General features: G+C 41.4%; 1 protein-coding gene across 1 annotated transcript in view; it reads left to right on the forward strand.

Moving 5' to 3' along the window:
* Positions 1 to 388: 388 nt before the first annotated feature.
* The window catches only part of LOC112215730 (prickle-like protein 2), a 110,396-nt gene continuing 83,218 nt past the window's right edge, over positions 389 to 27,566 (forward strand). The window contains exon 1 of the mRNA XM_024375057.2: positions 389 to 838. The gene's annotated coding sequence lies outside the window, so the exon portion shown is untranslated. The remainder of the gene's footprint in view (positions 839 to 27,566) is intronic.

Genomic DNA, 27,566 nt, shown 5'->3' on the forward strand with positions numbered 1-27,566 from the left:
GTCACACATTTTCAAAAAGGAATGCAGCTGTCATTCACTGACACCTCACCATATTCCACTACCTCCCCATCCAGAATGTATAGTATAAAATCTTAGTATGTAAACGTGTTCCCAGACATTCCCTTTCTCACTTGTTCTTTCATCCCCCTCTCCCTCCCTCCTTCATCCCCCTCTCCTAAGGATAGCAGTGTTGGAGCCCTGGTAAATGCTCTTGTAATTTTAATCAGAGCCAGTCCGCGGCGTTGTGATTGGCTCAGAGCTGATGATTCACTCTTCACCAGGCTGGGGAGGAGAAGGGGTGAGAGGAAGGGGAGAAGAGGTGGGAGTAGCTCTCTCTCTCTCTCTCTCTCTCTCTCTCTCTCTGTCTCTCTCAGTGAGAGCCTGCTTGCCTAGCTCTCAGTTGTGCTCAAAGAAATCTCATTACACACACACATGCCATTTATGTAGAGGATGCCAACCCAACTTGAAGGTACTGGTCTGTTGTGGTGCTCCCTTGCTATCTTTGCCTCTGAGCAGCCTTGATGAGAGACACAGAGCCTGGAGGGAAATGAAAGAGAGAGGTAGAGAGAAAGAGAGAGAATAACAGAGTGAGGGAGAGAGAGCTTTCAGCCTCCAGTCTTGCCTCTCCTCTGTCTGCTGCTGCTCCTGCTGCTGCTGCTTCATTTCAGCCAGAGCCAGAGGCTGGGCTGGTGTTTTTCTCAGTTAACTACAGATAGACAGAGCAGTGAGTTGTGAACAGTACAGTACTTCTGTCACACCACTGCCATGACTCTACTGACGTGAGTCAGAAGAGAGAGTTCCCCCTGTCCACCACCTCTTTACGGCTACAGCTACAGAGGTGAGTTCGTCTGCTTTTCTGTTGTCATTTAGAAGAGAGAGTGAGAGAAACAGAGAGTGAGAAAGAGAGAGATTTGAATATGCAGTAATGAACTGTCTTTTGAATAATTGTTTTATAGTTATGTCAAAAAAACATATCCATTGAATTGAGAGAGAATTAAAGAAAGAGAGGGAAATACTTGGCGTGTTTTGGTTCACAGCTTAATATACTCATTAACTTGAATAATCAATCTCTGGTATTGATATTTGGGTCCCTATTGATCTGTTTTGGTTGTTTTCATTAGTCTTGGGTGAGAGAATGTGATGCATTGTTTGCTTGGTGTGTTAGATGACACAGAAAGATGTAACACTGATGGGTTTATAATAAGACAGATGATATTACCAAAAGAATATGTGTGAAGTGTTATGAGCTCCCATAGCATTTTTAGGTGTGTTATGAACCGGCACAGACTGTGTGTGTGTGTGTGTGTGTGTGTGTGTGTGTGTGTGTGTGTGTGTGTGTGTGTGTGTGTGTGTGTGTGTGTGTGTGTGTGTGTGTGTGTGTGTGTGTGTGTGTGTGTGTGTGTGTGTGTGTGTGTGTGTGCAAGTGTGTGTGTGTGTGTGTGTGTGTGTGTCAGCGGCTTTTTTTGTGTGCGTCTGTGTGTATCTTTTTTACTTTTTGACTGGCAAGTGAAAAAGACTGCTGGGATTTGAGACAGGTTTGTTATGTAGCGAGCTGTATCCCTTTTACAACCTGGATTTGTGTGTGTGTGTGTTTGTGTGTGCGCGTGTGTGTGTGTGTGCGAACGCACGTGTCTGTGTGTTTGTGTGTGCGCGTGTGTGTGTTGTGCGAACGCACGTGTCTGTGTGTTTGTGTGTGCGCGTGTGTGTGCGTGCGAACGCATATGTCTGTGTGCTTGTGCCTGTGCGTTCCAGTGAGAGAGAAAGAAAGAGGTAGTGAGAAAGAGCGAGAGGGAGAGTGGGTGGAGGAACACAGCAGCAGCATTACTGTTTTCTGTCTTAGCTCGGGAGCCATGAAACATGAAAATGCCAGTGTCTTTTCAGCTGCTCTGATTAGGCTACTGTATTTTACAGCTGTCCAGCCAGCCTATCATCTGTTTTTATAAGTCAGTATCTGTATAGCTGCCCCCCAGGTTCTCAGTGTGACTGTGGGTATATTGTCTCCTCTGTACTTTATGAAGACTGATCCATCCCTACGGACTGAGCTCTTTGGGCAGGGGTAGAGCAGGGAGGGCTACACTACAGTAATCCTATTGCCCGTGACAGAGTTGATAACTGCCTCCTTTTCCTATTGGCAGCTCCGGAGTGTTATCTAAGCTATAAAAATAGCATTCCAAGCCAGCATGGGGAAAGGGTTCAGTAACAGTGATCTCTACTGTTTTAGTACTAACCACTTGTAGATGCTTCTGGGGGGGGTTCCTGCTGCAGCTTTTTCTGTTAGGTAGTGTCTATTGCTATATAATAGATAGTCTAGTCAGTTTAAAATACCTCCATGTTAGTGTGTAAACACAGAGGCCATTTCAAATCAAATCAAATTTTATTTGTCACATACACATGGTTAGCAGATGTTAATGCGAGTGTAGCGAAATGCTTGTGCTTCTAGTTCCGACAATGCAGTAATAACCAACAAGTAATCTAACTAACAATTCCAAAACTACTGTCTTATACACAGTGTAAGGGGATAAAGAATATGTGCATAAGGATATATGAATGAGTGATGGTACAGAGCAGCATAGGCAAGATACAGTAGATGATATCGAGTACAGTATATACATATGAGATGAGTATGTAAACAGAGTGGCATAGTTAAAGTGGCTAGTGATACATGTATTACATAAGGATGCAGTCGATGTTATAGAGTACAGTGTATACGTATGCATATGAGATGAATAATGTAGGGTAAGTAACATTATGTAAGGTAGCATTGTTTAAAGTGGCTAGTGATATATTTACATCATTTCCCATCAATTCCCATTATTAAAGTGGCTGGAGTTGAGTCAGTGTCATTGTCAGTGTGTTGGCAGCAGCCACTCAATGTTAGTGGTGGCTGTTTAACAGTCTGATGGCCTTGAGATAGAAGCTGTTTTCTATTTTCCTTCGTCAGTTACTGTAAAATAACAGAGGAAAAGACTGTTGGACAGAAATGGTGTATAGAACAAGGACAAAGCATGCCTTCCTGGACAACTGCAGTTTCAAAGTCATGCCTTCCTGGACAACTGCAGCTTCAAAGCATGCCTTCCCGGACAACTGCAGCCTCAAAGCATGCCTTCCTGGACAACTGCAGCTTCAAAGCATGCCTTCCTGGACAACTGCAGCTTCAAAGCATGCCTTCCTGGACAACTGCAGCCTCAAAGCATGCCTTCCTGGACAACTGCAGCTTCAAAGCATGCCTTCCTGGACAACTGCAGCCTCAAAGCATGCCTTCCTGGACAACTGCAGCTTCAAAGCATGCCTTCCTGGACAACTGCAGCCTCAAAGCATGCCTTCCTGGACAACTGCAGCCTCAAAGCATGCCTTCCTGGACAACTGCAGCCTCAAAGCATGCCTTCCTGGACAACTGCAGCTTCATATGGCAGAGGTCTGGATAATACGTTGGGAATCCATGACAACGTATTGATTTCTAAGTTGTTATGGTGAGAATATTCTCCATGTTGGTTTTCTAACACTTATGGATTCTACTGCTGCCTCAGTCTCTTCCAATGTTGTCAGTCAGTCAGTCAGTCAGTCAGTCAGTCAGTCAGTCAGTCAGTCAGTCAATCAGTCTATGTGATATACAGAGAGATGCGTAAGCTCCCTACTGACCCTTTCACATCCCTTTACCCCTCCTCCCTCCGTCCCTCCATCTCTCCATCTCTCTCCAACTGTGAGACTGAAGTGCTGTCTCTCCACTTTTACAGAACCAACCCCCCCCCCCTCTTCTCCCGCCAGCTCTGTCGCCACAGAAACAGACGATTCTGGAAGGGTGGTGGGTGGGAAAAGAAACAGAGCTCCTGAACGCTCTGCCTCATGCAGCACTGTGCTCTAGTTATCTGTATTGCCTGTGTGAATCTGAGTTGCCCGAGGCTCAGATGGTTCCGTAGGTTAGTGATTGGTGCTGGCAACACCAAGGTTGTGGATTTGTTTCCTGCATGGGGTCACTGTTGGTTACTGAATCTGTGTGTTCACTGTGTGCCTTGGATGACCAGGGCATGACTGGTATGGTGATGTGGCTAATTTAACATTGGAGCTGGAGGGTTACAGGCTTGTTTATGCTTAAACACACATACAAAGGATATGCTGTGTGTGTGTGTGGAGCTCATTAATAATGTAATGTGGCATTACTGAGCCAGTTAATAATGGATGTTGCTCAATCTTTCTCTCCTGCGTTCGATAGGATCCTCAGTGTGAATGATATTTTAAACTTATTTAGCCTTTATTAACTAGGCAAGTCAGATCAGAACAAATTCTTATTTACAATGATGGTCTACCTTGGCCAAACCCAGACGACGCTGGGCCAATTGTGCGCCGCCCTATGGGACTCCCAATCACGGTCGCTTATGATACAGCCTGGAATCAAACCAGGGTCAGTAAGTGACCCCTCTAGCACTGAGGGGCAGTGCCTTAGACCCCTGCGCCACTCGGGAGATGTGGATCAAGTTATCACAGAGACCATAAAGCAGATGTTGTGAAGCTATGTGAGAAGCTATGCCATGCTAATGTGTACATGGTGTAATGGGTACATCTCTAAGAGGTTTCCACACCTGGATTGCTCAACATTTTCCAATATTTTTTTTAAAAATTCTTCAAGCTCTGTCAAATTGGTTGTTGATCATTGCTAGACAACCATTTTCAGGTCTGCAAAATATTTTCAAGTAGATTTAAGTCAAAACAGTAACTCGGCCACTCCAGTGTAGATTTGGCCTGTTTTAGGTTATTGTCCAGCTGAAAGGTGAATTAATCTCCCAGTGTCTGGTGGAAAGCAGACTGAAACAGGTTTTCCTCTAGTATTTAGCCTGTGCTTAGCTCCATTCTGTAAATGTTTTATCCTGAAAAACTCCCCAGTCCTTAACAATTACAATCACACCCATAACATGATGCATCCACCACTATGCTTGACAATATGGAGAGTGGTACTCAGTGATGTGTTGTATTGGATTTGCCCAAAGCATAACACTTTGTACTCATGACAAAAAGTCAGTTAATTGCTTTGACATATTTTTTGCAGTATTACTTTAGAGCCTTGTTGCAAACAGGATGCATGTTTTGTAACATTTTTATTCTGTACGGGCTTCCTTCTTTTTACTATGTCAATTAGGTTAGTCTTGTGGAGTAACTACAATGTTGCTGATCCATCCTCAGTTTTCTCCTATCACAGCCATTAAACACTGTGACTGTTTTAAAGTCATCATTGGCCTCATGGTGAAATCCCTGAACAGTTTGCTTCCTCTCCGGTAACTGAGTTAGGAAGGACGCCTGTATCTTTGAAGTGACTGGGTGTGTTGATAAGAGTATACCATCCAAAGTGTAATTAATAACTTCATCATGCTCAAAGGGATATTCAATTTCTGCTTTTTGTATACATCTTACAATAGGTACCCTTTTCGAGGAATTGGAAATCCTCCCTGGTCTTTGTGGTTGAATCTGTGATTGAAATTCACTACTCGACTAAGGGACCTTACAGATCATTTTATGTGTGGGCTACAGAGATGATGCAGTCATTAAAAAATTATGTTCAAACACCATTATTGCAAACAAAGTGAGTCCATGCAACTTATTATTGTGACTTGTTAAGCACATTTTTACTCCTGAACTTATTTAAGCTTGACATAACAAAGGAGTTGAATACTTTTTGACTCAAGACATTTCAGCTTTTCAGCTTTAATTTATTTGTAAACATTTCTAAAAAACATTATTCCACTTTGGCATTATGGGGTATTGTGTGTAGGCCAGTGACACATTTTTTTTATTTAATCAATTTGAAATTCAGGCTGTGACACAGAAAATGTGGAAAAAGTCAAGGGGTGTGAATACTTTCTGAAAGTACTGTAAACCCAGGTCTGGACCACACACATGCTAAATAACACTGTCAGAGTTAAGTCACATACACACACTCTGTTTTTGCCATATATACATTCGTAGGTTCTCCAGATGGCTTGAGCAAGAAGTGTGTTGTGATACTGATTCATCATAATTCAAAACATGAACATCCGTCAAACATTTGCAGGTGCACAATACATTAAATAAGAAAGATGCCAACACACTGTCTGCATACAGAACTCCCAAAGTAATATCTATGTGAGTGTGGGTATTCATCTTTTTATAATGATGAATCACATGGTCACACTGCTGCTAGTACTGACAGTGACTCTTCCCTATGGCTTTAGGTCAATATAAACCCTTCTTAAACGAACGTCATGAAACGATCTGGAATGAGTTTGTGGTCCCATGGAAACATCTGCTCACTGAGTGCTGTCACTGTCACTGAACCGCAACACAGTCAGCGTCACACAGGACCCCATGAGATTGCCTTTAGTGAGTGTCTGATTAAATTAGGATGGAAATGTACACTAAGGCAGGAGATACTGTGGGAGATCCACACCCATCTAGGTTATTTTCCTCCTTGGAAAATATATTTTGGATCCCTGCCTGCTGTGAGGTATTACGTCATTGATCCCCCAATGTGTGATTTCCTTTTATATCTGTCCAGCAATATTATTAGAACTATACTCTGTGTAGACTGGAGTCTTTCTATTCATTCAGTGGCCCACTTTACATAACATGGGTAAGAACATGTAGCCTGACTGTCCATCCACATTTCTCAGGCCAAATGCCACGCTCACTAGCATTTCTTCTCCACGATGAGTCTGGATTTGTTTTCCTCCCCGACGTCTAATAGAACGCAAACTCATTCTAACCATTCTGATTGGTCCTAGCAACCAATAGGTTGTGCCAGAGCCAGCCTACATAAATCATGAATCTTGTAATTGGCCTTGATACTCTGATTGGTTAAAGACTATCCAATTGCTGATTAATTTGTTTTGTTCAACGCCCCTCAATTTGACATTAGCAGCAACAACTTCTATGATGAGAGTTTGGGACAATATATGGAGCAATCGATAGAGCAGCGCAATTCAATTCAGAATGATTCCCCTTACCAAAAATACACAGGTAAAATTTTAAGTTATCACATTTAAAGTCACATTTTTTTTAACATCCCGAGGACCAGGAGTGGTCGCTTTTGCTGGGGTGCGGGAACCTGTAGAGCCGGCTGAGGCGCGGGAGCCTGACGAGCCGGCTGAGGGCATGGGGAGCCTGCCGAGCCAACCAAGGATTGAGAACCTGTCGAGCCAGCTGAGGCATGGAAGCCTGACGAGCCAGCTGAGGCACTCCCGGTTGCTTCGGCAGCGGCACTTGCACCCGACATCACCAGTAAAAAAAATCATGAAATGTACATATTGGCTGTTGCTTCCCCTTGGTGAGGCATTATTCTGTAATGTTTACAATGGGAGTCGGGAAGCAAGTCCAGGGAGTGCAAATGTAATAATAAATAGAACATAGCACAACATGAAAAAGAAACAGAGTCTATAACGCCTGAGGAAAGAACCAACGGGAGAGACAGATAAAGGGGAGGTAATCAGGAAGGTGATGGAATCCAGGTGAGTGTCTTGAGATGCAGGTGCGTGTAACGATGGTGGCAGGAGTAATGATGAGAAAACTGTCGACGTCGAGCGCCAAAGAGGGGGAGTGGAAATAAACGTGACACAGTCTAAAGTTTGGACACACCTACGTATTCAAGGGTTTTTCTTTATTTGTACTATTTTCTACATTGTAGAATAATAGTAGAAGAAATCAACAAGAAATCAACACTAATCATGTAGTAACCAAAAAAGTGTTAAACAAACCAAAATCTATTTTAAAATTGAGATTCTTCAAAGTCGCCACCCTTTGCCTTGATGACAACTGTGCACACTCTTGGCATTTTCTCAGCCAGCTTCAGCTGGAATGCTTTTCCAACAGTCTTGAAGGAGTTCCCACGTATGCTGAGCACTTGTTGGCTGCTTTTCCTTCACTCTGTGGTCCATCTCATCCTAAACCATCTCAACTGGGTTGAGGTAGGGTGATTGTGGAGGCCAGGTCCTCTGAGGTAGCGCTCCATCACTCTCCTTCTTGGCTCAAATAGCCCTTACACAGCCTGGAGGTGTGTTGCATCATTGACCTGTTGAAAAACAAATGATAGTCCCACTAAGAGCAAACCGGATGGGATGGCGTAATGTTGCAGAATGCTGTGGTAGCCATGCTGGTTGAGTGTGCCTTAAATTCTAAATAAATAATTGACAGTGTCACCAGCAAAGCACCCCCATACCATCACAGCTCCTCCTGAATGTTTCAAGGTGCGAACCACACATGCGGAGATCATCAGTTCACCTACACCTGCTTCTCACGAAGACATGGCTATAAGAGACCAAAAATCTAAAATTTGGACACATCAGACCAAAGACATATTTCCACTGGTCTAATGTCCATTGCTCATGTTTCTTGGCCCAAGCAAGTCTCTTCTTATTATTGGTGACCTTTAGTAGTGGTTTCTTTGCAGCAATTCGACCCTGAAGGTCTGCTTCACGCAGTCTCCTCTGAACAGTTGATGTTGAGATGTGTCTGTTACTTGAACTCTGTGAAGCATTTATTTGGGCTGCAACTCCGGAGGCTGGTAACTCTAATGCACTTATCCTCTGCAGCAGAAGTAACTCTGGGTCTTCCTTTTCTGTGGCGGTCCATCATAGCGCTTGATGGTTTTTGCAAATGCACGAAGAAACTTTTCTTGCAATATGGACTTGGTCTTTTACCAAATAGGGCTATCTTCTGTATACCACCCCTACCTTGTCACAACATAACAGATTGGCTCAAACACATTAAGAAGGAAATTAATTCCACAAATGAACTTTTAACAAGGCACACCTGCTTATTGAAATGCATTCCAGGTGACTACATCATGAAGCTGAATGCCAAGAGTGTGCAAAGATGTCATCAAGGCAAAGGGTGGCTTCTTTGAAGAATTTAAAATATAAAATATATTTTGATTTGTTTAACACTTTTTTGGTTACTACATGATTCCATATGTGTTATTTCATAGTTATGATATCTTCACTATTATTCTACAATTTAGAAAATAAAGATAAACCCTTGAATGAGTCGGTGTGTCCAAACTTTTGACTGGTACATTTCTAGTTGCTACGGTATAATGCCTACCCAATGTACAGTATATTTGGGGCTATTCTTTGCACTGAAGATATAACTAACAACGAATTGAATAGAATCAATTGTATTTCTGTTATTCCGATAACAAAAGGAATGGAAGATGGGATAATATTGGGATAATATGTAGGTTGCAGTGGTATCCACCCCGCAGTGTGCAGTCATTACAGTCAGCTGTGTGACAGCAACCAGCACCAGACTCCAGACTCACACAGTAATACTGCAGACACATCACAAGTTACAGCACTGAGCAGAGTCATTAGAGAGAATAGGTTGAGTGTGACTTCTTCACAATCCCTTAGTGGTGCTATGATAGGAAGAATATCTGAAGATAGAAGAGAAGATGAAGAAGGATAGAAAAAAGAGGATATTGCTCCTGCGCATATTATTTTGAATCCTACATCTCTCATGTTTCTCGCTTTCCGAATTCTTTCTCTATTCATGTCATTAGAATACCATTCAAAGCAGATATCCATATGTAACAATGTAAAACTATGCTGTTACCCTCAGTCGGAGCCCTGGAGTGCAGCGCTACAGTATGTCCTGATCAGTCACCCAATCATGGTTTGAGGACACTGGCCCCCCTCTCTACCTGAGGGGATATGTGTGGGCGGTTGTGGTCCTCAGGTGGAACACAGCTGCTCTTTCTTTCAAGTACAACTCTTTTAGCTTATTCGTTCAGTTATAGGAAAAGTGTGCGTGCAAGCATGCCCTTCAGCTTATTTAGTGTGCCATGTGACTTCTGGTACACATCCCAGCCGTGTACTCAGCTGACGTATATGTATGATCCTAGGAGAGCTCTGTAAATATTGTACATATTTGTTTTTGTTTTGCATTTCAAAATAAAAATAACTGGTTGTTCTAGGGTTTGGTCACTAAATCATGTGATCTTGACTCGGAGTTGCAGGATAGGGATGAAGGCTTGCTAGCTAGCTAGCTTTTTGTTTTATCTGTTTGGAAGTATCACACCAAAGACTGCATTCTGTGTCCAGAGGTGGCAAGGGAAGTTCAGGAACTGTTCAGAGCATGTTCCTAACCACTGCTAAGATGTGGTGGCTTTTCATGAGCTTTTCAGCAGCCGTGGCATCACCCAGATGCTACATTCCTGGCGATGTCACATTAGCACCTCCCTGATCAATCCCAGCAATCTTGGTCAGGTAGGACCTTAAATATAGCCCTTTCTTCATCTGTCTGCCCAGGTGGCTAGACAAGTGAGGTGTGGTGGTGGAGCGGGTGATAACTGTAGGGGTAAGCCAGTTTTACCAACCCAAACCGTAGAAGGCAAAATTTAAGATTTGATGGGATGAGAATGAGGAAAAAAAGAGGTGGTTTGTGAAGAGAAAATGAGAGGGTGTGTTTGGAAAAGAGAGAGAGAGTGAGTGAGAGTGTTGCCTAGGTACCCCGCTGGTGATAAATGAGGGTGTAATAAAGGTTTCTCTCCTTCCTCACTTCCCACTCCCCTTCCTTTCTCCCCTACCTTTCCCACACCCTCTCTCTGCCAAAACATCCCAGCCCTGGCAGAGGCGCTCCTCAAATAGAGTAAAGCAGTGTGAAAGACTGATCCATCCTGACTGGGTAATACATTTATTTAAGTTAAACGAAGAGGGGGAGGACATTAGCCGCGATACTCACCACTCATGTAAAGGGATGCATTCCTCACTTAGCTGATCAAATGAATGATTATGGAATGGGCTTCAGTTATTGACTTTTCTCTCTCAACGATCCCCAGCTGGCATCTAGATTGATTTGCTCAATATGTTTGGGCCTTTAGTTTTAAATGAATTGTTCTGATGATAAATTGGGACATTTTTCTAAATGTCTGGTCTGAAGAATGTTAATATTGCTGAGTTGTCAGTAAGTTTAAACTGTGTGGTCTGTGGAATGAAATACTGGTGAAAATTGTGGTGGTTAATTTCTTTACTATCAAATGAGGAGAGACAAACTTATCACACAAGTCAGAATTATGCTTAAACTAAATCTTTATTCACTTATTAATAAGGGAGCAGGTCAAAACAACACACACATATAAAGTGAATCTATTGACTGCTCTACGTTAATGATGGCTGGTCGACGAATCACCCTCAGATAATTCATTAAGAGCGCCAAGATACAAAGATACAAAGATACTTTAATAGCAAAGTCACACCCTTTTCAGTCTACATGACAAACAACAGATGTATGGAATGGGTCACAGGGTTAATATTTGGATGAAAGATACTTACAATTCACAGCAGACAGTATCTGCTGTAAAAACAGTTCTCATTGTGTAGAGACCAATGACTGGCCCTGGAATCATCTATCCCTGGTACCTTATAGAACAGAAACATTAACTCATGCTATGGAATGTAGTCTCTATAGGTTTTATCACCCAACAGACATCGTAAATCTCCTGTCAGTGTTACATCTCCCAGAGGACCACTTTCAGTTCACACAGACACAATAGAGCTATAAGAGCCCTCTATTCTGTTGCATAAAACTACCATTTGATGCAATACAAGTATTATAACATAATCTTGTAATTTCTCTTACAAAATTCAAACTTTACCTTATGGACTGGGGTAAAAAAGAAGAGAGAAAATCCGAGTTTCTTGGTGAAATCGGATCGGCTATTCTCCGGTGAAATTTGAGGTAAACGGTGTGGGTGGGAATTTCCCATGCGAGTGTGTGGATTACTGCGCACACCCATGCATCCCTGAACACTTGAATGATACAGGAATATCTGGGATAGTAAATACCCAATTATGCATGAATAAGTTTCTGGAAATATCCAGGCTGTGCACGTCACGTAAGCCTTCAACAGCTGCAAGAAATGCCTCTATTTCATGTGTTGGATGAGAAGCCCAGTGGAATAAGCCAACTCTCCACGTTTCTTAATGAATCCTTTTTTCAGGTTTGTAACATTTAAAAGCATGATTTAATTTTCAAAACTGAGCGATAACATGTTTGTCTCAACTGCGATGAGTTTTCTGGTGATTTTGATGTGTAATTTAAGTGTTTTGACAGAGTGAGAAACAAGTGAGTTTTCACCATTCATATGAACGAAGTCAATCTGAGCTAAATAACTTTGTACGTAAGTTAATGAGAACAAGATGGCGTGTCAGAAGACGTTTACTTCTGTTATATATAAACGTTTTGGCTCTTACAAGTTTTTATTTTATTTTTTACAAACGATGGCATATACAGTGCATTCTGAAAGTATTCAGGCCCCTTGACTTTTTCCACATTTTGTTAAATTACAGTCTTATTCTAAAATTGATTAAATATTGTTGTCCCTCATCAATCTACACACAATAGCCCATCATGACAAAGCAAAAACAGGTTTTTAGACATTTTAGCAAATTTATTACAAATAAAAAAACTTATGTAGGACATTTACATAAGTATTCTGACCCTTTACTCAGTACTTTGTTGTAGCACGTTTGGCAGCCATTACAGCTTCGAGTCTTCTTGAGTATGATGCTACAAGGTTGGCACACCTGCATTTGGGGAGTTTCTCCCCTTCTCCTCTGCAGATCCTCTCAAGTCCTGTCAGGTTGGATGGGGAGCATTGCTGCACAGCTATTTTCAGGTCTCTCAAGAGATGTTCGATCGGGTTCAAGTCCGGGCTCTGGCTGGGCCACTCAAGGACATTCAGAGACTTGTCCTGAAGCTAAACCTTCACCCCAGTCTGAAATCCTGAGCGCTCTGGAACAAGTTTTCATCTAGGATTACTCTGTACTTTGCTCTTTCCCTCGATCCTGACTAATCTCCCAGTCCCAGCCACTGAAAAACATCCCCACAGAATGATGCTACCATGACCATGCTTCACCGTAGGGATGGTGTCTGGTTTCCTCCAGACGGGACATATAGCATTGAGGCCAAAGAGTTCAATCTTGGTTTAATCAGACCAGAGAATCTTGTTTCTCATGGTCTGAGAGTCTTTAGGTGCGTTTTGGCAAACTCCAAGCGGGCTGTCATGTGCCTTTTACTGAGGAGTGGCTTCTGTCTAGTCACTCTACCATAATGGCCTGATTGTTGGAGTGCTGCAGAGATGGTTGTCCTTCTGAAAGGTTTGCCCTTTTTTCACTCCACAGAGGAACTCTAGAAGTCTGTCAGAGTAATCATCAGGTTGTTGATCACCTGACCAAGGCCCTTCTCCCCCTTTTGCTCAGTTTGGCCAGGCGGCCAATTCTTCCATTTACCCTTCCCCAGATCTGTGCCTCGTCAAAATCCGGTCTCGGAGCTCTATGGACAATTTCTTCGACCTCATGGCTTGGTTTTTGCTCTCACATGCACTGTCAACTGTGGGACCATATATAGACAGGTGTGTACTTTTCAAAATCATGTCCAATCAATTGAATTTGAAAAGGAGAGCCACACACTCTAGGAGCTCAGATGCAATAATTGAATAACCTAATAATCAATGTTTCGACAGACAAGCTGTATAATGGCAAACACCCTCTTCCCCTGAAAAAAGTTTTCCCTACAGCCAATTCTGTCAAATCAAAATAATTAGCAAAAATCTATCAGATTTCGACAAAAATATGGTTGAGACGCAAATAAAATTCAGGGAGGGGGTACAAAAATGGTCAGATTAATACTGCCATTGAGAAAATCCAAAACAAATCGAGATATGATCTCTTTCAAGTACAGTCTCACAAAAAGAAGCATGCTTGTGTTCTTACAAAGTTTTAAAAAATCTTAATCAAAGTACTCTGAAAAAATTAAGGGAATTGTTCACAAAAGTTTGCATATTCTAAGATCCGATGACAGTATCGGTAATGTGTTTTCGGACCCTCCCTTGGCCATGTTCTCAATTGGTAAACTCTGATTTACCACCCAAAAATACACCTACACAACATCTATTTGCGCCTGTACCGGATGGAAAGTACAAGTGTGATGGCTGCACTCAGTGCAATGGCACTTACAAATACAGATCCTTCAAACACCTCCAAACAGGGAAACAGATCCCAATCAAAGGTGTTACCATGTGCTCCACTAAGGCAGTTATTTATCTTATAAATTGGTAAAAATGTGGTTATAGTTATGCGTGTAAAATTAAGCGCAAATTAAAAGCATAAATCTCTGAGCATCGTAGCACCAATAGGTGAAAAAACTCAAAGTACCCAGTTGCGGCCCAGTTTTTGGTAGCGAACCACTCGATTTCATACTTAAATTATATCGGCATCAAACACGTCACCCTGCCTAGGAGACGGGGTGACCTCAACAAATTATTGTTAAAACGAGAGGCTGCCTGGATCTTTAATTTAAACAACCTTACTCCTTTCGATCTCAATGTAGATTTGAAGCCATTCTTGTAATTAATGTGATTTTGCTATTCATTGTAAATGTTTGTAGGCCTATGTAGGCAAATTGTATCAATGATCATATGCTATCCATTTATTTAATTATTTATAGGGGACAATGCACATTAATCAACATCAATATTACAATAATGCAACATCCATGTAAATGTGCCGGGGTTAGCCAAAAGATAATATGCACCCGTAGTCCCTGGGCAGCTAAGAACAATTACACAGCCACAATAGAAATACTCACTAAAACAACACAAAATACAAATACATTACATCCAATAATAATATATAATTCTAACGACAACAACAACACTATCATCAACTGTCGACTTACATATGAGGAACAAAAGATAATGCATGTGCACAGGTTTGGATAGATTTTAGCCATGTTTTCAAATAAAAAATGTAAAAGTACAATAATCAGTGCAGCTTCTCAAGTCCATGGGCATTGCATTCCAGTATATTGTAGCTCTAACAGAGAAGGCCGATTGACTGATTTTACTGTGTCGAAAAGGGACAACACAATCCCCTCTAGTTACTGCCCTTGTTATCCTGGAGGTGCTTTCCTTGAGCATGATATGCCGGCATAGGGGTGGAGGGGCAAGACCATGCAGGATCTTAACAACCAATTGTAAAAAATTTGAGTGTGGATACAGAACTGTATCGTCTGCATACATAACTTGTGGGCAAGCAAGTGCGAGATCATTTGTATAGATGGTAAACAGGAGGGGGCCTAATATTGACCCTTGTGGGACCCCATTGTTATAGTAAAGAGAGTCCAACTGAGTGTCTCCCAAACTAATCCTTTGACTTCTGTTCGTTAGATAGGAATTCATCCAACTAATAACTTCAGTGGACACATTAATGGAGGATAGTTTGAATAGGAGGACCTCATGATTCACAGTATGAAAGGACTTTAAAAGATCCAAAAAGACTGCACCGACTTTACTACCTATGTCCAGTTTAGATTTAATGCACTCCAGAAAATAGCAATTGGCTGTTTCGGTAGAATGGTTAGTTCTGAATCCAAATTGCTTTTGATGTATGGAGATGCCCTGAATGAGGTGATCAGTCAGATGATCAGCCACCCATCTTTCACCTACTTTTGATAGCACTGGAAGAATGCTTATAGGTTGGTTATTTTCCACCAGTGTTGGGTCACCAGATTTTAAAACAGGTATCACTGCAGCAGACTTCCAAGTATTGGGGAAGAACCCATATTTGATGGACAGATTAACTAGATGTACAATAGGGGCAATCAGAGAATATTTGTGTCTCTTCAGGAATACAGTGTCTAGACCAAATACATATTTTGTTCTAGAGCTCCTGAAGAAGCTAATAATACTGTCCACTGCTGACGCTGCGATTTCAGGAATTCTGAATATTGGTTTATTATTATCTATGGGAGTGAGAACTGTGGTGTTGGTTGAAATCTTTGAGCCAGTTCCCTGACAGTCAACAAAAAAAATTGTTAAAGGTGGTGGATATGAAATTGAAGACTTTTCAGCTCCTCTCCCTGTTAGTTTGTTGAGATTTTCCCAAATCACTTTGCCATTACCTTTTGCTTCATTGATCACTCTAAGAATATTATATTATATTCTTAACCACCATATTTCTTAGTGATGCAAATATACGTCTGTCATCATTCTTACCAGATTTCAGTGTTTTTTTCAATGAAAAATCCCGTTCTCTCAACTGCCTCCAGGGGTCCTCATTGAACCATGGTAGAGAGGTTTCCGTCTTGGCTTATGTTGAAATCTCCTAGTAAAAGAGGTATCCACTTTGTCAATTGCTGACAGAAATGTTCTGTATCCAGACTCTAGGTTCTTCAATGCTTAACAGATCAGACCAGTCAGTTTGACTTATAGCTGCATCGTAGTTACTCTGCTTGCTTTTCGGTATTTTTTTATCATATTGTTGCACATTAATATAGTTCTTAAATCTCTTTTTCGTGAGCTTTCTAACCACCAATGTAACATTGTGGTCAGATACGGCAGTTAGTCAGTTACTGGACTTAATAATTCGATCATGGTTGTTAGTAAACACCAGATCAATTTGAGTGTGGGATGACTGTGTTATTCTGGTTGGACCTTGTATTTTTTGAGTCAAGTTGAAATAATCTGTGATCTCTTTGAGTTTTTTTCCTGCAAGTTTTATTTTCCCAGTTTATATTGAAATCGCCCATGAAGATGATCTTCTTCTTATGATCACATTCTTTAAGAATGGCATTTAGCATACCGCCCTGCATCCCACTGCTGGCTTGCTTCTGAAGTTAAGCAGGTTTGGTCCTGTTTGGTCCCTGGATGGGAGACCAGATGCTGCTGGAAGTGGTGTTGGAGGGCTAGTAGGAGGCACTCTTTCCTCTGGTCTAAAAAATATTCCAATTCCCCAGGGCAGTGATTGGGGACACTGCTCTGTGTAGGGTGCTGTCTTTTGGATGGGATGCTAGACGGGTGTCCTGACTCTCTTAACCCCGGTGTCCTGGCTAAATTCCCAATCTGGCCCTCAAACCATCATGGCCACCTAATCATCCCCAGTTTACAATTGGCTCATTCATCCCACTCCTCTCCCCTGTAACTATTCCCCAGGTTGTTGCTGTGAATGAGAATGTGTTCTCACTCAACTTACCTGGTAAAAAAGCTGCTCAAAAATGAGATATCAGATGTTGGTGGTTGATATAATCCAAAACTAGTGAGAGGGATAGGAAGACATTCAGGCACATACATTAAATGTCATTGGCATGTTTCCAAATGATGAGATTGCATTTAAAGTTATCTTTCATGTACATAAGCAATCCACCCTCTCCCCCCTGAATATTGAATATCCAGGGACATTAGTGGCAGAAATAGGAGAAGATTTCCTCAACTATGTCTCAGAGAAACTAGATTAGATTAGAGTTGTTCAATAAATATTCTACCTGTTCAGTCTTAGAAATAATGCTGACGAATATTCAGATTTCTCATTCTCTTGAAAAGCCATGTTAGCGACAGAAGTTATCTTTTTATAGCTGCAGGGGCAGTATTGAGTATTGGATAGAAAACACTCTGAAGTTTCTAAAACTGTTTGAATTATGTCTGTGAGTATAACAGAACTCATATAGCAGGCAAAAACCTGAGAAATTCCAGTTCCTGTTTTTTTCTTCTTCTAGGGGTGGCAGATTTTCAACCAAGGTCTCATTGAAATTACAGCGATATGAGTTTTCACTTCCTACGCCTTCCACTAGATGTCAGCAGTCAATGGAACTTTGTCTGATAACTCTAATGTGTAAGGGGGTCGATTGACACAGGAAATAGTCACCACAGCCATGAGTGGCATTCACAGGGGAAGAACTTGCGTTCCACCGCTCATCTGAAGTAATTCTAATTCTCCGGTTGGAACGTTATTCAAGATATATGTAAACAACATTCTAAAGATTGATTCAGTACATCGTTTGACATGTTTCTACTGACTGTTACGGAACTTTTGGACATTTCGTCACGTTATAGTAGACGAGCTTTGTGACTTTGGAATTGTTTACCAAAAGCGCTAACCAAAGTAGCTAATTGGACATAAAAAAACAGACATATTCGAACAAATCAATAATTTATTGTGGACCTGGGATTTCTAGGACTGTATTCTGATGAAGTTCATCAAAGGTAAGGAAACATTTATCATGTATTTTCTGGTTTCTGTTGACTCCAACATGGAGGCTAATTTGGCTACTGTTCTGAGCGCCATCTCAGATTATTGCATGGGTTGCTTTTTCCGTAAACTTTTTTTGAAATCTGACACAGCGGTTGCATTAAGGAGAGGTATATCTATAATTCCATGTGTATAACTTGTATTATCTACATTTATGATGAGTATTTCTGTTGAAACGATGTGGCTATGCAAAATCACTTGATGTTTTGGAACTAGTGAATCTAACGTGCCAATGTAAACTCAGATTTCTTATATACATAGGAACTTTATAAAAAAACATGCATGTATTGTGTAACATGAAGTCCTACGAGTGTCATCTGATGAATATATTTCAAGGTTAGTGATTAATTTTATTGTTATTAATGCTTTTTGTGAATGCTATATTTTGCTGGAAAATGGAAACCTAACATAATCGTTTGTAGTGCTTTCGCTGAAAAGCCTATTTGAAATCGGATACTTTGGTGGGATTAACAACGAGAATAGCTTTAAAATGATATAAGACACATGCTGTTTTAGGAATTGTAAGTATGAGATTTCTGTGGTTTGAATATGGCTCCCTCTATTTTCACTGGTAGTTGTCATATCGATCCCGATATCGGGATTGCAACCATAACAAGTTATGCTCACATGCACAGTATGTCCTTCTCTGAACCAGATAATATAGGTTACTCAAATATAGATTATTCCAATCCTTCATCAATGATTTCGGTCTGGATGGCTAATTAAGTGGACTTTTCTCCACTTTTCCCAGAATTACTCCAGAATTCTCCCAGAATTAGAATTCCATATCAGCCTTTTTTTGTGCAGGTGACCTAACTCCAGACTCTGATGGGGAGCTTGGTACCCTGGGCCACTTGGGGGTATGTTGATTCCGGATTGTTTGAATGAACGTCAGCATTGATGTTTGGCTGACTTATTTTGCACCGCCTTCAGGGTCTCTTATTATCCTCAAGGTTTTGTTTTGGGTTATGATTGTGACTGGTCTCAGTAGCCACTTTCCCAGCTTCATTTCTAGCATTTTTCCTCTTATTCTTCTTCATTTCTTGGAATGAGAGGTCACTGTTGCAGACCCTGGCTCACCAGGTTCGAACTCCAATGTTTAATTCACTCCGTCTTTGTCCTTGGGAGCGAATGAATTATCCTCTTCAACCTCCGTCTCACATTCAGTCATTTCAGCTGAGATATGTGATATGTCTGCCCTACTCATGGGGACAGGATTGTTGTCCTGCAAATAGTGTGAAAAAGATTCCTTTGTGCACCTTATGTTGTCCAGTGTAGTAGGACTGTACTCTACCATCTCCTCTAGTGTGGGATTGTGTCAGCCAGTCCTGTCTATGTGCAGACCATCATAAAATACTTTGATCCAGTGAGGGCCCATCTTTACAGACCATGTTATAGGAATGACGGGTGCTGCCTCAACATATACAAAATGATATCCATTGGAGCCGTTTTTAAGTTAACCCTCATCACTCTCCCCACCAGTTTACATCCAGCTTTAGCCAGTAACTCAGTCACAACACTATCATCTGCTGATTCAGGTAGTTCTTTAATTGTAACTTGAATTGATTTCTGGTCAGCCATGCGCAACTTCAAACTGAACGGATTATTCTCTTCGAACACAACATGTTTTCGTCTGACTGTTATTTCTCTGATCAGAAGCTTTGCCCTTGCATCCTTACTGAGAATATATATACGCCAGAGTGCACATACTCTCTGTTCTGACCTGAAGTGGTTTGGATGAATTTCCTGTATAAGACTGTGGTAGAGCTCATCCTCCTTAATGGGGTTGGTTATGGCCTCCTCCTTTGTCAAGATTTCTCTCTCCATGATAGAAATAGGTAAAACAGTCTCCTTTGGGGTATTTCAACCTACAACATTGCTCCAGGTCTCATTTTCCTTGAAATCAGTTTTTGCATCGCTGGAAATAGCAACAACTACAGCAGCCATTTTAATTGTAATGTTAGTGATTAAAGTAATTTGTTTAACATTGAAATATATCAATAAAAGCAGAACCCCCATCAGAAGCTAGCCAGCTAACTAGCTACTAGCTAGTAGTCAGAAAGCCACTGCTAGCGGTCATCACCGTTAACTCGGTTATCAGTCAGCCTCAGCCCGGTCAATTCTTGCCAGTCTGGACAGAGTGATATCAACCGAGAGCATATCGGATTGCTTTTTCTACCACATCTCCGGATTCCTACCACAAGCTCTAAACCTTTACACCAGATCATCGCAGCTAGCTAGCTGCTCTCCGAGTGGCTACTCCTGGCTAGCATCTCTGTCCCGAAGCAAGCACCAGTTAGCCTGGAGCTAGCCTCGAGCTAGGCCCAACTCTCGGCTAGCCGGAGAGGTCCTTCAGCCAACTCTTGGGCTACAATATCAATTTTGCCAATTGGCCTGGACCCTTTTACTGCCGACACGTAGCCCCGCCGATCCATCATGACTGGTCTACCAACGTAACTGTCCAGGGGGGTGGTCTCAACAAGCTATTCTGTTACGATGTCACCAAAGAACTATCTACTAGCCCCGGCCCGATAGCTTTTCTGAACTCTGTGTCCCCTGCTCGCCCAGCGTAGTGGTGACTACCGAACAGCATCCTGACTCACCTATTGCTGCTCTTTAGACCCTATGATCACTCGGCTACACAGCTGATTCCTCGTGGACTGTTTCAATAACACGGAACCTAATTTGGTTTACCTGTCGGACCCAGCCTCAAACTCAGGTCCTGTATGTACCTAACTAACCTGCTCTGCCCATTCATCGTCATTTACCCATTGTTGTCTTAGCTCTCCTGATCAACACCTGTGTTTGCTTTATGCCTCTCTTTATGTCAATATGCCTTGTCTACTGCTGTCTTGGATAGTTCTTCCTGTTTTATTTCACTGTAGAGCCCTCAGTCTCGCTCAAACTGCCTTAGATAGCTCTTCTGTCCCACCCCACACAAATGTGGAGACCTCACCTGGCTTAACTGGTGCCTCAAGAGATGAAACTTATCGCATCGTCACTCAACACCTAGGTTTATCTCCACTGTACTCAAATCCAAACATTATGCCCTGAATCTATTCTACCACGGCTAGAAATCTGCTCCTTTTATTCTCTGTCCCCAACGCACTAGACCAGTTCTTATAGCCTTTACCGTACCCTTATCCTACTCCTCCTCTATTCCTCTGGTGATGTAGAGGTTAACCCAGGCCATGTAGCTCCCAGTGCTACTCATATTACCCAGGCGCTATATTTTGTTGACTTCTGTAACCGTAAAAGCCTTGTTTTCATGCTTGTTAACACCAGAAGCCTCCTCCCTAAGTTTGATTTATTCACTGCTTTAGCACACTCTGCCAACCCTGATGTCCTAGCCGTGTCTGAATTCTGGCTTAGGAAGGCCAGCAAAAATTCTGAAATTTCCTTCCCCAACTACAACACTTTCAGCCAAGACAGAACTGCCAAAGGGGTTGGAGTTGCAATCTACTGCAGAGATAGCCTGCAGAGTTCTGTCATGCTATCCAGGTCTGTGCCAAAACAGTTCAAGCTTCTATTTTGAAAAATCCACCTTTACAGAAATAAGTCTCTCACTGTTGCTGCCTGTTATAGACCCCCCTCAGCCCCCAGCTGTGCCCTGGACACCATATGTGAATTAATTTTCCCCCATTGATCTTCAGAGTTTGTACTATTAGGTGACCTAAAATGGGATATGCGTCCATAATGGGTCCGTGGTCAAATGACCACACCTCATCACTGTCAAACGATCCCTAAAACACTTCAGCAAGCAGGCATTTCTAATCGACCTGGCAAGGGGTATCCTGGAAAGATATTGACCTCATTCCGTCAGTAGAGGATGCCTGGTTATTCTTTAAAAGTGCTTTCCTCACCATCTTAAATAAGCATGCCCCATTCAAAAACTGTAGAACTAAGATTAGATATAAACCTTGGTTCACTCCAGACTTGACTGCCCTTGAACAGCACAAAAACATCCTGTGGCATTTTGCATTAACATAGAATAGCCCCCGCAATATGCAACTTTTCAGGGAAGTTAGGAGCCAATATACACAGGCAGTTAGGAAAGCAAAGGCTAGCTTTTTCACACAAATTTGCATCCTGTAGCACAAACCCCCAAAAGTTCTGGGACACTAAAGTCCATGGAGAATAAGAGCACCTCCTCCCAGCTGCCCACTGCACTGAGGCTAGGAAACACTGTCAACACCGAAAATCTACGATAAGAGAATTTCAATAAGCATTTCTCTACGACTGGCCATGCTTTCCACCTGGCTACCCCTACATCGGTCAACAGCTCTGCACCCCCCACAGCAACTTTCCCAAGCCTCCCCCATTTCTCCTTCACCCAAATCCAGATAGCTGATGTTCTGAAAGAACTGCAAACTCTGGACCCCTACAAATCAGCTGGCCTAGACAATCTGGACCCTCTCTTTCTAAAATGATCCGCCAAAATTGTTGCAACCCCTGTAACTAGCCTGTTCGACCTCTCTTTCGTACCTAAAAATTGGAAAGATGCCGCAGTCATCCATCCCCCTCTTCATAGGGGGAGACACTGTAGACCCAAACTTTTACAGACCTATGTACATCCTACCCTGCCTTTCTAAAGTCTTAGAAATCCAAGTTAACAAACAGATCACCGACCATTTTGAATCCCACCGTACGTTCTCCGCTATTCAATGTGGTTTCAGAGTGGGTCATGGGTGCACCTCAGCCACGCTCAAGGTCCAAAATGATATCATAACCGCCATCGATAAAAGACAATACTGTGCAGCCATCTTCATCAACCTGGCCAAGGCTTTCGTCTCTGTCAATCACCACATTCTTATCGGCAGACTCAATAGCCTTGGTTTCTCAAATGACTGCCTCGCCTGGTTCACCAACTACTTCTCAGATAGAGTTCAGTGTGTCAAATCAGAGGGCCTGTTGTCCGGACCTCTGTCTCTATGCCAGAGGGGGGTTGCATCAGAGTTCTTGCTGCTGGTGGTTCAAGCCCTCTCAGGCCTTGATGCTACCCATTTTCTCTGTATACATCAATGATGACATATTTAACCTCCACACCTACACAAGTTCTTGCTGTTCATCTGGTGATTTTACGGCGAAAACATAGCACACATTTATATTCCACCTCTGCGCAGAAAATATAAAATTTAAAAAGACACCATTCTGTATACATTTTTTTTTTTTTCAATAATAGCCCATAAATCTCTGTTTTGGACATTTCAAAAACACTGTGTTAACAAACCTCCAGACTACATATAGAGCTTCAATGCCATACGACACTCCTTCCGTGGCCTCCAACTGCTCTTAAATGCAAGTAAAAACTAAATGCATGCTCTTCAACTGCTCTTAAATGCAAGTAAAAACTAAATGCATGCTCTTCAACTGATTGCTGCCCACACATGCCCGCCCGTCTAGCTTCACTACTCTGGACGGTTCTGACTTAGAATATGTGGACAACTACAAATACCTAGGTGTCTGGTTTGACTGTAAACTCTTCTTCCAGACTCACATTAAGCATCTCCAATACAAAATTAAATCTAGAATCGACTTCCTATTTCGCAAGAAAAGCATCCTTCACTCATGCTGCCAAACATACCCTCAGCATACTCATGCTGCCAAACATATGACTATTCTACCGATCCTTGTGCGATGTCATTTACTAAATAGCCTCGAACACTTTAATCAGCAAATTGGATGCAGTCTATCACAGTGCCATCCGTTTTGTCACCAAAGCCCCATATACTACCCACCACTGCGACCCGTATGCTCTCGTTGGCTGGCCCTCGCTTCATATTTGTCGCCAAACCCACTGGCTCCAGGTCATCTATAAGCCTTTGCTAGGTAAAGCCCCGCCTTATCTTAGCTCACTGGTCACCATAGCATCACCCACCCATAGCACATGCGCCATCCCTAAAGCCAACATCTCGTTTGGCCAACTTTCCTTCCAGTTCTCTACTGCCAAATCACTTGAACGAATTGCAAAAATCACTGAAGCTGGAGTCTTATATCTCCCTCACTAACTTTAATCATCAGTTGTCAGAGGAGCTTACCAATCATTGCACCTGTACACAGCCCATCTGTAAATAGGCCACCCAACTACCTCATCCCCATTTTGTTATTTTTTTCTCCTTTGCACCCCAGTATCTCTACTTGCATATTCATCTTCTGCACTATCACCAGTGTTTAATTGCTAAATTGTGATTATTTCGCCACTATGGCCTATTTTTTGCCTTACCTCCCTAGTCTTACTACTTTTGCGCACACTATATATAGATTTTTCTATTGTGTTACTGACTGTACATTTGTTTCTCTCATGTGTAACTCTGTGTTGTTGTTTTTGTCGCACTGCTTTGCTTTATCTTGGCCAGGTCGCAGTTGTCAATGAGAACTTGTTCTCAACTGGCCTACCTGGTTAAATAAAGGTGAAAGAAAAAAAGTACAAATTAAAATTAAATGATATATTGACCAAAAACCGAGTAGCCAACATTTATACATTTTACACTTTTAGCATTCAAAAGTATGAATTCATTTTTTTCTAATGCATTATCTTAGTTGTACTGGCAGACTTAATGTAAAGAAGTGACATTTTATAACATTTTGTGAATGTGTCTAAATATACCATATAAAACATCATAGAATTTTAGGTAAGGGGACAATTGTTAAAAATCTAATCTGACTCTTGTGAGAAAATACACCAAAAATTATTGTCATCATACCAATCAAAAGACCTTGTTTACTTGTAAAAATGACATATGATTAGATAACATGGGGAATGTTCCAGAGGTCATTAATCAAGAAAGAGAGGCGGCAAGAATGTTTTTAATTCGGCCTGAATTTCTTTTGGGGGTCAAAAAAACTAACAAATATTTATGGATTTAAGTCAAACTTTCTAGGCATGCCTTCAGAAAGAATTTACACATTTTGTTGTTACAGCCTGAATTTAAATTGATTTTAATTGAGATTGTGTTTCACTGTGTCAAAGTGGAATTATGTTTTTAGAAATGTTTACAAATGAATAAAAAATTAAATGCTGAAACATCTTGAGTCAATAAGTATTCAACCCCTTTCTTTTGGCAAGCCAAAATAAGTTCAGGAGTAAAAACTTGATTAAGTCATATAATGAAAAAAAATACATTAAAAATCCCTTTGAGCATGGTGAAGTTATTAGCTACACTTTGGATGGTGTATCAATACACCCAGTGACTACAAAGATACAGGCGTCTGTCCTAACTCAGTTGCCGGAGAGGAAGGAAACAGCTCAGGGATTTCACCATTAGGCCAATTGTGACTTTAAACAGTTACAGAGTTGAAGGACATTGATAGGAGAAAACTGAGGATGGATCAACAACATTGTAGTTACTCCACTCCAATTCACTAACCTAAATGCCAGGGTGAAAACAACAAGGCACTAAAGTAAAATGGCAAGCAATGTGCAACGAAATTAACTCTATATTCTGAATACAAAGCATTATGTTATGGGTATGCTTATCATCGACAAGGACAAGGGACTTTTTTAAGGATAAAAATACATGGAATGGAGCTAAACACAGGCAAAATCCTAGAAGAAAATCTTAGTCAGTCTCCTTTCCAAAAGACACTGGGAGACAAATTCAGGTTTCAGCGGGACAATAACCTAAAACACAAGGCCAAATATACACTGGAGTTGCTTACCAAGATGACACTGAAGGTTCCTGAGTGGCCTAGTTACAGTTTTGACTTAAAATGGCATTAACATCTATGGCAAGACCTGAAAATGGCTGTCTAGCAATGATCAACAACCACCTTGACAGAGCTGGAAAAATTTGAAAAAGAATAATGTGCAAATATTTCATAATCCAGGTGTGCAAAGCTCATAGAGATTTACCCAGAAACACTCTCAGCTGTAATTGCTGCCAACAGTGATTCTAACATGTATTGACTCAGGGCTTTGAACACTTATATAAATGAAATATTTCTGTATTTTATATTTTGAATATATTTGCACACATTTCTGAAAACATGTTTTCACTTTGCCATTATGGAGTATTTCGTCCATGTTTAAATAAAGAGCTAACATAACACAATGTTGAATAAGTCAAATGGTATGTACACTTTCTGGCATTGTACATACACTAATCAAGCATTAAGCACATTGAAAAACAGCTTTCTTAGTTATATCTAGTTTTAGTTATTTAGTTGTAACTTTGTGCCCCGTGTTAATTTGTTCCCCAGTCTCCCCTACTTTTGCATGATCTTTTAAACCCACAGATTTTCACAATAGTCCAATAATACCAATAAGCTCAGTCATTTCCGAAGATATCGAAATCTGTTTTGGGTGAACTACAATCAAAGTAAGACTGATAAATGTCAAAGGTTCGAATTCCCCTTCCGCTCTCAATGTGGGGTGGGAGGCTTTTAGGTTTAGTTCAGACTTGAATTGTATGAATATGCATGATTTCAGACTGATGCATTTAAAGTAAATGTCCAGTGAAATATCACTTTTAAAAGTTCATATTTTAGCTCATACCCAAATAATATTGCTGACTCAGATTTTCCAAAGCATAAATTGAAGAGAAAAAAACCTTCAAAAACCTCAAAATTGTGTCTCAAACAGACCATTTCAGAAAGGTAATTTCCTGAGCTGGCCAATCAGCATGAATGTTTTTAATGACCGGTACACCCACACCATTCCAACACAGAAAAGCAGATTTTTATCCCATGATCCCCTCAACCATCAACACTACAGCAACACAGTAGCCCCAATTGAGGCTTGCCCTGGGCCAAGCTGAGTGACTCCTATCAGTACTTGTTGATGTTTGAATTTCGAATAGGCTCGTTCATATTCCTAGCTAAACACAAATGCTTCGTTTGTAAATGATGTGTAGGAGTGTGCACCTGGCTATCAGTAAATAAATTTAAAAAACAAGAAAATTGTGCCATCTGGTTTGCTTGATATAAAAAATTGGAAATTACCTACTTTAACTTGTGATACTTAAGAATATTTAAAACCAAATACTTTTAGACGTTTACTAATTCCCTCCCCGCATACACTCGATATTACAGCGCTTTAATTGGCTCCAATGAGCCTATCATTAACCCACTCATTAGTATTTAATCTAACCTTCAAGAGCGATTGTACCATCGTTTCACCATGACTGCTCCTCCATCCTCCTCGTCTATCTATCTAACAGATTCTACTTGTCGGAATCTTCACAGAGAGGTTATGAGTCACTTTGGTCCTTCTGAGGTGTCACCGAGCTTAGTGTCAGGGTGTCTGGGTGCTAACCTCAGAGCTCTGACCAAGGAGTCCCATCTGGGCCTACTTTTCCTACCATCTGGTCCTCTCTCTGCTTTAATTGGGCAATCACCTCATGAGTCATTGTTTCAAAATGGCCTCTGTGTAACATGGATGAATGGAGAGACTGAGGTGAGATGAAAGATGACTGAAGGGCAACATAAAGCTTTACTACGGTGTTCGCCAGGATTTGGTTATGGCTTCTTAATTGATTAATAAGTCCCTGTCGCTTTATGCTTCTGCACACAGTATGTCTCAGC

Source organism: Oncorhynchus tshawytscha, linkage group LG16 (genome assembly GCF_018296145.1).
Source record: "Oncorhynchus tshawytscha isolate Ot180627B linkage group LG16, Otsh_v2.0, whole genome shotgun sequence".
In the NCBI taxonomy this organism is placed as follows: Eukaryota; Metazoa; Chordata; class Actinopteri; order Salmoniformes; family Salmonidae; genus Oncorhynchus; species Oncorhynchus tshawytscha.